The following is an 8,781-nucleotide window of genomic DNA, read 5'->3' as shown; positions in this document are numbered from 1 at the left end:
CTAATGCCACGATTTAAGGATACTCAATTAGGATGATACTCTCTATTAAAAAAGTGAAATAGGTAAATACAGTCTCAGTAACTGACCAAATGATTACCAATTGGTTGATCAAGTGAAACTATATAGGTTATATGTATTGCAATATGCATGATCAAAGTGCAAAATAGACACTCTTTTCCGAATGGACTGAGTAGAGGATGAGCTTCCAAGTATATACTGTATATTCAAATTGAACTGACCAATTGGTTCATCTGTTGCCAATTAGGAAGTGTAATTCCGATTGAATATTCAACTGGAAAGATGTAGACCAACTGGAACAATACCATTTGGCCTCAATACCAACTGGAAGGCATAATTCCAGCTGGGATAACCAATTGGAAAACTGCACCCCAACTGGAAAAATACCAGCTGGCCTCCATACTGTGGGCAACCTGGCGATTCCAAACGGTTGGTCCAGGCTGCCCCTCCGACAATCATAAGTGGTCATCTTGACCACGAGGGGGCCAAGGGCAACTGGCCACGCGAGCGGCGCTCCACCGCTGATAAAAGGCCGTCGCAGCGGATGCGCGGGGGCGGTTGGGATGTGATGAGGTACGCACGTAGCTGCCCGGTTTGTCAGAAGGCAAAACCCCGAGGTGGCCAACCACCAGGTTTAATGCAGTCGGTCGAAAGCAAGTACCCCTGGGAGTGTGTTGCCTGCGACGTTCTCGGTCCCTCTCCCCGTAGTCCACGCGGCAATCAGTATTTGCTAGTAGTGACCGACCATTTCACAAAATGGGTCGAAATGTTTCCTTTGCGCAAACTAGACTCTAGGAAAATCTGGGACTGTCTTCTCGAGACGTTCGCGCGCTTTGGCTTTGCCGCAACGCTTATTACAGACAACGCTTCTTATTTTGTTAGCAAGGTGTTCGTGGATGCGTGTAAGGCGCTAGGCATACGGCACAAACGGACTTCGCCATACCATCCACAGGCGAATATCACGGAAAGAGTGAACCGTAACCTGAAGCAGATGCTTGTATCGCCTACAGAGCGACACAAATACTGGGACGCGAAATTAGCAGAAATGGCATTCGCTACCCGCACAACAATCAACCGGTCCACGGGCTTCACACCGGCCCAACTTAACTTTGGGAAAGAGCTCGTGTTTCCCCTGGGAAACGGCCTCGTTTGCACAGATCCTGCAAGCATGCAGCGCACAACCACGCAGTTCACAGAAGATCTCCGGAAACGTTTCACGGAAAACCTGCGTGAAGCTCGAGAGAGCGTCGACTACTCGAGACTGCAGCAGGCAAACCAGTACAACAAGGGGAGGCGAAATCTGCAGTTCGAGGTAGGAGATCTGATACTGAGGCGAACTCATCCGCTGAGTGATGCTGCTAGAGGCTTCACGGCCTCTTTAGCAAAGAGGTGGGATGAACCCTACCGTGTTAGTAGCAAGCTCTCCAACCTGTCTTATGAGCTGGTGCATTGTGAATCTGGTGAAGTGTGCGGGTCTATTCATGTCGCCGACCTAAAAGCTTTCTATGAGCCCGAGGAGGTAGATGTGTCGCAGGTTCCAGATGACGACTATCCGGACCACCTCTCGGAAGATTCCACACCGTCTCTACCGCGGTACTTGAGACGGCGGTGAAGACGACCGAAAGTAGCACGAGCTCTAAGTGCATCATGTTCATGCCCTCTTCGGTGTTTTGGGGGGGGGGGGGGGGGGGGGGGAGAAGAGAAAAAGTCTGCGCTCCCACATGCACAGTGGGGAAGGCATCTTTCGTGTGCGCGGCTACTTATTCCTACCGCGCCATGGCCTCATGTTGTTTTCAATTTCTAGTTCCTCGTGCCAGACAGCGGCGACGCAGCTCCCATCATCAGACCACCCCCCCCCCCCCCCCCCCCCAGCTGCATCGGTACTGTCCGGAACTACTCACGTCGGACCCGTGCTCGCTCATCTGAGAAGACCCTTGCTGACCCAGAAGGAAGGCCCCCCCGAAGACCATCAAAGACGTCCTCTGTTTTCGTTTTTGGAAGGGGGGAGATGTGTGGGCAACCTGGTGATTCCAAGCGGTTGGCCCAGGCTGCCCCTCCGACAATCATAAGTGGTCATCTTGACCACGAGGGGGCCAAGGGCAACTGGCCACGCGAGCGGTGCTCCGCCGCTGATAAAAGGCCGTCGCAGCGGATGCGCGGGGGCTGTTGGGATCGCGGCGCAGGCGATAGCGCTCATTAAATGTTTACGTGTTGTTGAACCGGTGTGCTGTGTCATTCTCCGAGACGGGTAGCAGCAAGGGAAATCCCACAATACAAATTGGAATGCATAATTCCAGCTGGGATAACCATTGGGAAACCAACATCCCAACTGGAAAAATATCAGTTGGCCTCAATACCAATTGGAAATCATAATTCCAATTGGTATAGTCAGTTGGTTGCCTTAATACCCGTTGGACTCCACTGGTTCCAATTGGTACCAGTTAGAATTCCTGTTGGTCTCAATGGGTATTTTTAACTGGGCTTTCTTCTCTCTAATCCTAAGTAATAAATAGACTAGTTCTTGGCGCTCTATATCCTTAGTTCCTTTTGCGCCACAAAAACCTAAGCAACCAACCAACCATCAAAGAACCAAACCTGTTAAAAACGCAAAGCTAATAAGAGATTATAGTAAGGCCAATTTTGCAGCTATTAACGAAGAGCTTTGTGTATTTATGAATTTCTTTTTGCTGACTTTCGACCAGTGCACGGTCCAATATAACTGGAATTTATTTAAAGAAATCGTACACAGACTTACAAATAGGTACATTCCATGTCATGTCATAAAATATGTCGTACAGTCACCATGGTTTAACGTTACTCTAAAGAGACTTGCCAATCAAAATGTTTGTCCCGTGCGGCAAAAGGCTCAACAAGCGAAAGTCGTCGGACATCTTATAAACTAGCCGAACAAAGTTATAACAATGCTGTTAGAGATGCTAGGTTTACTTTTTTCACTACAACAATACCCTCGATGTTAATGAACAATCCTAAACAGTTTTGGAATGTCGTAAATCAAAAAGAAGGTTATTTTGTATCGCTAACGGATGGGGATGGAGAGTTGGTGCCAAGAGATGATTGTGCAAATTTACTGAACGACACATTTTCAAGGGTTTTTTTCCGCCGTTGGAGACTGTCCCAACCCGGAATTTCAAACTTTTTCCCAATGTTTCCAATATCAATTGTTCCTGCAGGTATAATTAAAATAAATGATTCCCTTAAACTGTCCTCATCCGCTGGTGTTGATGAAATTAATTCTAAATTTTTAAAGAGCACTAAGGAATATTCATCTATCATTTTGGCTAAAATTTTGCAGCAATCCTTAGAGGAATCATGTCTGCCTGATGATTGGAAAGTGGGGAGGGTGGTTCCTCTACACAAGGGCGCGAGTAAGCATTCACCCAACAACTTTCGTCCAATATCTTTAACAAGCGTTCCTTGCAAAATTTTCGAACACGTCATCTACTCCCACCTAGCCAACTTTCTTGACTCTAATGCATTTTTCAGTCTGTACCAACATGGCTTTTGTAAAACATTTTCCTGTAAAATGCAACTTCTATCTTTCACTCATAACCTGCATTCCATACTTGACCGCGGGTCCCAGGCAGACAGCGTATTCCTCGCTTTCTCGAAAGCTTTCGATAAGGTCAGTCACCAATTATTGTTTTTTAAGCTGAGTAAACTTAACATTGACTTAAGCGTTTTTCAGTGGATTCAACATTTTTTATCTCATTGCTCACAATTCGTGTCTGTTAATGGCTCTAATTCCCATTTAACTCTTGTTAACTCTGGTGTTCCGCAAGGTTCGGTTTTAGGACCATTACTCTTATTTACATCAACGATCTGCCAGCCATCATTTCATGCTCTGTGTGTTTATTTGTAGATGATTGCGTTATTTACCGGGAAATTTCTGCCGAAAGTGATACAACCTTTTAGCAGTCCGATCTAATCTCAATATCTAACTGGTGCCGCACATGGCTAATGGAACTAAACATCACCAAGTGCAAGTCAACGCGTGTGCCCCGTCGTAATGCCTTTTGTCCTTTTTATTATCTTAATAGCGATCCACTGGAGCCTGTGCAATGTTATAAATACCTTGGCATCCACATAACTTCTGATCTTTCATGGAATATTTATATTGAACATGTTATTAACAATGCTAACCGCATGCTAGGCTTTTTAAGAAGGAATTTTAGTTCTAAGCCGTCATCTCTCTTCTTCTTCATAAATCACTTGTTAGATCGAAGCTGGAGTACGCAGCCTTCGTTTGGGACCCCGGCATGGAATACCTCGTTTAATCATTGGAGGCCGTCCAGAACAAATCCGCACGTTTCATACTCTCCAACTACCACCGTACTTCTAGTGTAACCTCCATGAAACTATCGTTATCATTACCCACTCTTGCTTTGCGTAGACAATATTCTCGTCTGTCCCTTTTTCACAAAATTTAGCATAATCCGGCCATGCGTCACAATCTACTAACCCCTCCATATTATATTTCCCGCCGTTTAGATCATAAGAACAAAATAGGCGTCTTTTCATGCAACACTAACGCATTTTTTATTCATTCATACCGCGCACTTTTGTAGAATGGAACCACCTTCCTCATGACATTGCCACCATTGATGACTTGTGCATTTTTAAAGATGCGCTATCTAACTTTTTATTTTTTGATATATGACTGTGCTTATTTTGCCCCTTTATAGTTAGTTGTATTTCCCACTCCCCTCTGTAATGTTTTCGGACCTTGAGGGTAAATAAAAAAATACATTTTTGAGTACTGTACATTTATATTGGAGGCTTCAAACCCTTACACCAAGACTGTTTCATTTTGTAGATTTCTTGCAAATAGCCTGTGTTACAAGATATCGCTCTCCAAAGTTTTCACAAAATCCGGCAAAATAGCAATGAATATGCAAAGATCGGCTTTTAGCCCCGATTTTCGCATATTGTATGGTTTCAACTGCTTAGATTGTGGAAACCAGCTGAACTTATAGAAAAGGGTTTCCACAATCTAAGTATGCACAACCAACTAGCTTTCCCATAGCAGGTTTCAACTGGATTGTGTGAGAACTTTGGAGATGGATATTTCGTAACACCGGCTGGTTATGAGAGATCTAGCTGCTAAATAAAAGACTTGAAGTTTTTACTATAAACAGGTGCACTAATTACAGTAATTAGAAAGTGAATTAGTTTATTGGGATGTTGACGGCTTGCACTGAATGTCTGCCTGAATAAAAATACCACATGCAGGAGAGAATTTCCCTACTGCTAGGAGCTTTGTTCTTAAAACCTATGAAAACTTAATTTTGAGCTCGGTAACAATTTATGATTCTCCTCAATTAAAGTTTTTCTTCCACACACCGGCCGCAGTTCGCGAAATATAAATCTTGTGAATGATTCGAAAGTCGCATACCGAGATTTTTCCGTGTTGCAAATATAAGTACCTGCAAATAATTTCACCTTCGGCCGAGTTCACGAAATATCGAGCACGCAAAAAATAACTTGCATACAGTATATATCTTAATGCACTTATCTTCAAGTTTGGATGGTTTGCCTGCTTTGGAATGTGTCGAGCTCCGTGAGATGGTGCTACTTAACTGTATCAGACAAAATACTGCACTTTCTTGGCCTGTATAATGCCAATCATTGCTTCATACTAATATTTAACTGAACTTTCATGTTTTTTTGTTAGCCATAGAAATATTTTGTTTCGCAAGTTGCATGTACAAAGAAATGATAGTCAAGGTTTTCCACACTCTGCACTAGACGTGCACTGTGTCGACGATTTGCCTCCTAACATCCACAATATTAGTTTTGCGAGAAACAAGGAAATTGAGCTCAAACATGTTCAAATTTGCCTAAACATGTTCAAAGTGGTTTTCATCTAGCCCTCTTTTAAAAACTAAACATTGTTACATATGTGGTCTTCACTTTTCTACCGCAACTTTTTAACTGTGCTACTGTTATACAAGTTTTTAAAACTATTGTGGCTCTCCCAGCATTTCACATACCTCCAATGTAGTGCATTGTTTTAAACTGTCACTCGCGCTGATGAACAAATATGCAAAACCAAGTCCCCGATTTAAATTAATAAACTGCAGGTGGCACGCATGGCGATAAACGAAAAGAGCCGTCGCAAAGAGTTGTGCCACACTGCTACAGTTTACCCCAGTACAGTGTAATTAGGCACTTTCTTTTCCTACCTCAGAAGTTGAGGGCAGTACTAGAAAAGTCACTGGCACGTGTGTACAAGCCTAGGCAGTGCTTTAGCTGCAGAGGGTGGTTCCCGTTTCCAACCCATTCCCATTTCAACCTTCCCGTTTGTACCTTCCCGTTTCGACCCGGCTCAAAACGACCTTCTCGTTTCATCTTTTCTCATTTCGCGCTTTCCCGAAGCAACCTTACCGTTTCGACCACTGCCACCTTGCCCTGTCGACGGAGTGTTCGTTATCAGTTCAGTCAGTTCAAGTGTATCATGTCTGTCTTCCTTATTTCACCCTCTCCCGAAACTACCTTGAAGATTTAATCACCCGCAGTCACTTTTTGCACACTGTTCTGGTGTTAGTGTGCCGGCAGTGCTGTAAACGCATAGAAGTTACCGCTGAACATGATTGCAAACCTGAGACTGGGGCAGGAAGAGAACACAACAGAAGGTAGTAAAAGAGGAGGCAACGTTTAAAGTTACCGCTGTCACCGCCGCAGGACGTCTTCGCTTGTCATCTTACAAACCCAGAAAAAGAAGCAGTGTTTCCACTCAGATGGATATAAGTACCACAAGAAACGTTCGAATGCGAACGGAACTGTTGCGTGGCGGTGTGCCAACCATTTTTCATCCTGCTGCCCCGCATCAATCCTGACGGAAGGAGGTCATGTCAAGAACACCCTTCGTGAGTAGAACGTTTATGTAAATCTGAAGGTTAACGTGAATTTGCAGTGTGAGATTAACATTTAATTTTTGTTTTAAAGACCGCAATCACCCTCCCGATGAAACAGCCGTTGTCAAAGACCGGATTAGAATGGACCTGAAAGAAAAAGTGGCATCTAATCCCCACGTCGCAGCTCTGAGGCTCTACAACCAGGAACTTCTTCGCGCATCTCAAGCTGTAAATGTCTATTTTGTAAAAGTGGGATCATAAAAACGTTTTCTTCTTTTTTTTTTTTTACCTGCGCTATGTTAGGAAAAAGTAAACGTGAGATGTAGTAATTTGAGTCCTGGGGCACTAGAAAAATGCGAAATTAGGTCATTTGTGTTTGATGGATCGAGGGCCCGTACCGTCAGGACAGGGTGCAGCGAGCCAGGATGCGACCAACACGTTCCAGAACACAACAGAGGAATGAATTTAATCAAGCGACATCAACTAAGTACAGCCAGAGTGGGCACACAGGAATGCGGCAGACTATTTACAAAGTCGATAGGTGGCGACCTCTACATCTCCCCCCTTTATGAAAGATATAGAAGGAGGAAGCCCACTACATAAAACTTCACAAATTTAAATGAGTCGGCCGAACAACACGTCGGCCACTACGAGTTCGCACAACACCGTCGCTGTCAGTTGGAACCGGGACCGGCTCAGTGGCAGGGGGCGGCCCTGTTGGGCTTGCAGGTCGTGGTTGTTCAGAAACCAAGACGTGTTGCGCTGATTCGGGCTGATCTTGCGGTTGTGCTTCTCCGCCGAAAAGCACGACATGACGGCGGTTTCGCTGAAGAAAACCACCGCGTTCTGTTTCCACGATATAACTTCGTGGTCGTTGAGCAGGACTCAACACTAGCGCGTACTTAATCAGGTCTCACCCAGACTGGCTCTCCGGTTCGAAGTGACGGCAGGTCCCTGGCCGCGTGACGCCGGTTGTAGTCTGCAGCCTGTTGTCTTTTGTAGGCTAAATCATTGCTGGCGACTTTGTCTTTCGCTGGCCAGTTTGGACGGAGCTGATCGTCGCGCTTAGGAACTCGGGTCTTCAGCTGCCTCCCCATCAAAAGCTGGGCTGGGCTGAAACCGCTCACTCCCGGGGTATCTCGGTAGCTGAGGAGGGCGAGATGAGGGTCATCTGCCTTCCGAAAGAGGTCTTTTACCGTCCGGATCATTCTCTCAGCTTCTCCATTAGACTGGGCGAAGTGAGGGTTGCTGGTCACGTGGTCAAACCCGTAAGATTTAGCAAAACATGTAAACTCTGTCTCGAAGAAAATGGTGGGCCGTTGTCAGACCTTGCGCGCTGAGGTATTCCATGGCGAGCGAAGGTGCTCTTGATCACGTTGATGACAACCTGAGCTGTTGTGCTGCTTAGCGTCACAACCTCTGGGAATCGGGAGTAGTAGTCCACCACGAGGATGAAGGTCTGTCCGTTGAGGTGGAATAGGTCCATGCCAAGCATTTCCCGCGGACGACCGGGGAAAGTGGTGGAGACCAGCGGCTCCGACAAGTTCATACGAGTGGAGGCGCACTGTTCACAATTGGTAACCATGGAAGTGATCTCTGCGGTTATGCCTGGCCACCATACTGATTCTCGAGCCCGGGCTTTGCTACAGTTAATTCCCTGATGTCCCTCGTGCAGCAGCGTCAGCACTGGCATCCTCAGTGAAGAGGGGATGACTAAGCAGGCACCCTTAAGAAGAACACCGTTGCAAACAGATAGTTCATCCATCCCGGCACCATACTTTCTTAGATCCAGTGGTAACTTTGACTTCTGTGGCCACTCGCGCTGGCAAAAGGAGATCAGTGTACTGCACTCGCCATCAGAGCGTTGTGCTTTCCTCACATCCTCCAA

Source organism: Ixodes scapularis, unplaced genomic scaffold (genome assembly GCF_016920785.2).
Source record: "Ixodes scapularis isolate PalLabHiFi unplaced genomic scaffold, ASM1692078v2 PGA_scaffold1__304_contigs__length_218370807, whole genome shotgun sequence".
In the NCBI taxonomy this organism is placed as follows: domain Eukaryota; kingdom Metazoa; phylum Arthropoda; class Arachnida; order Ixodida; family Ixodidae; genus Ixodes; species Ixodes scapularis.
This window is presented reverse-complemented; position numbering follows the sequence as displayed.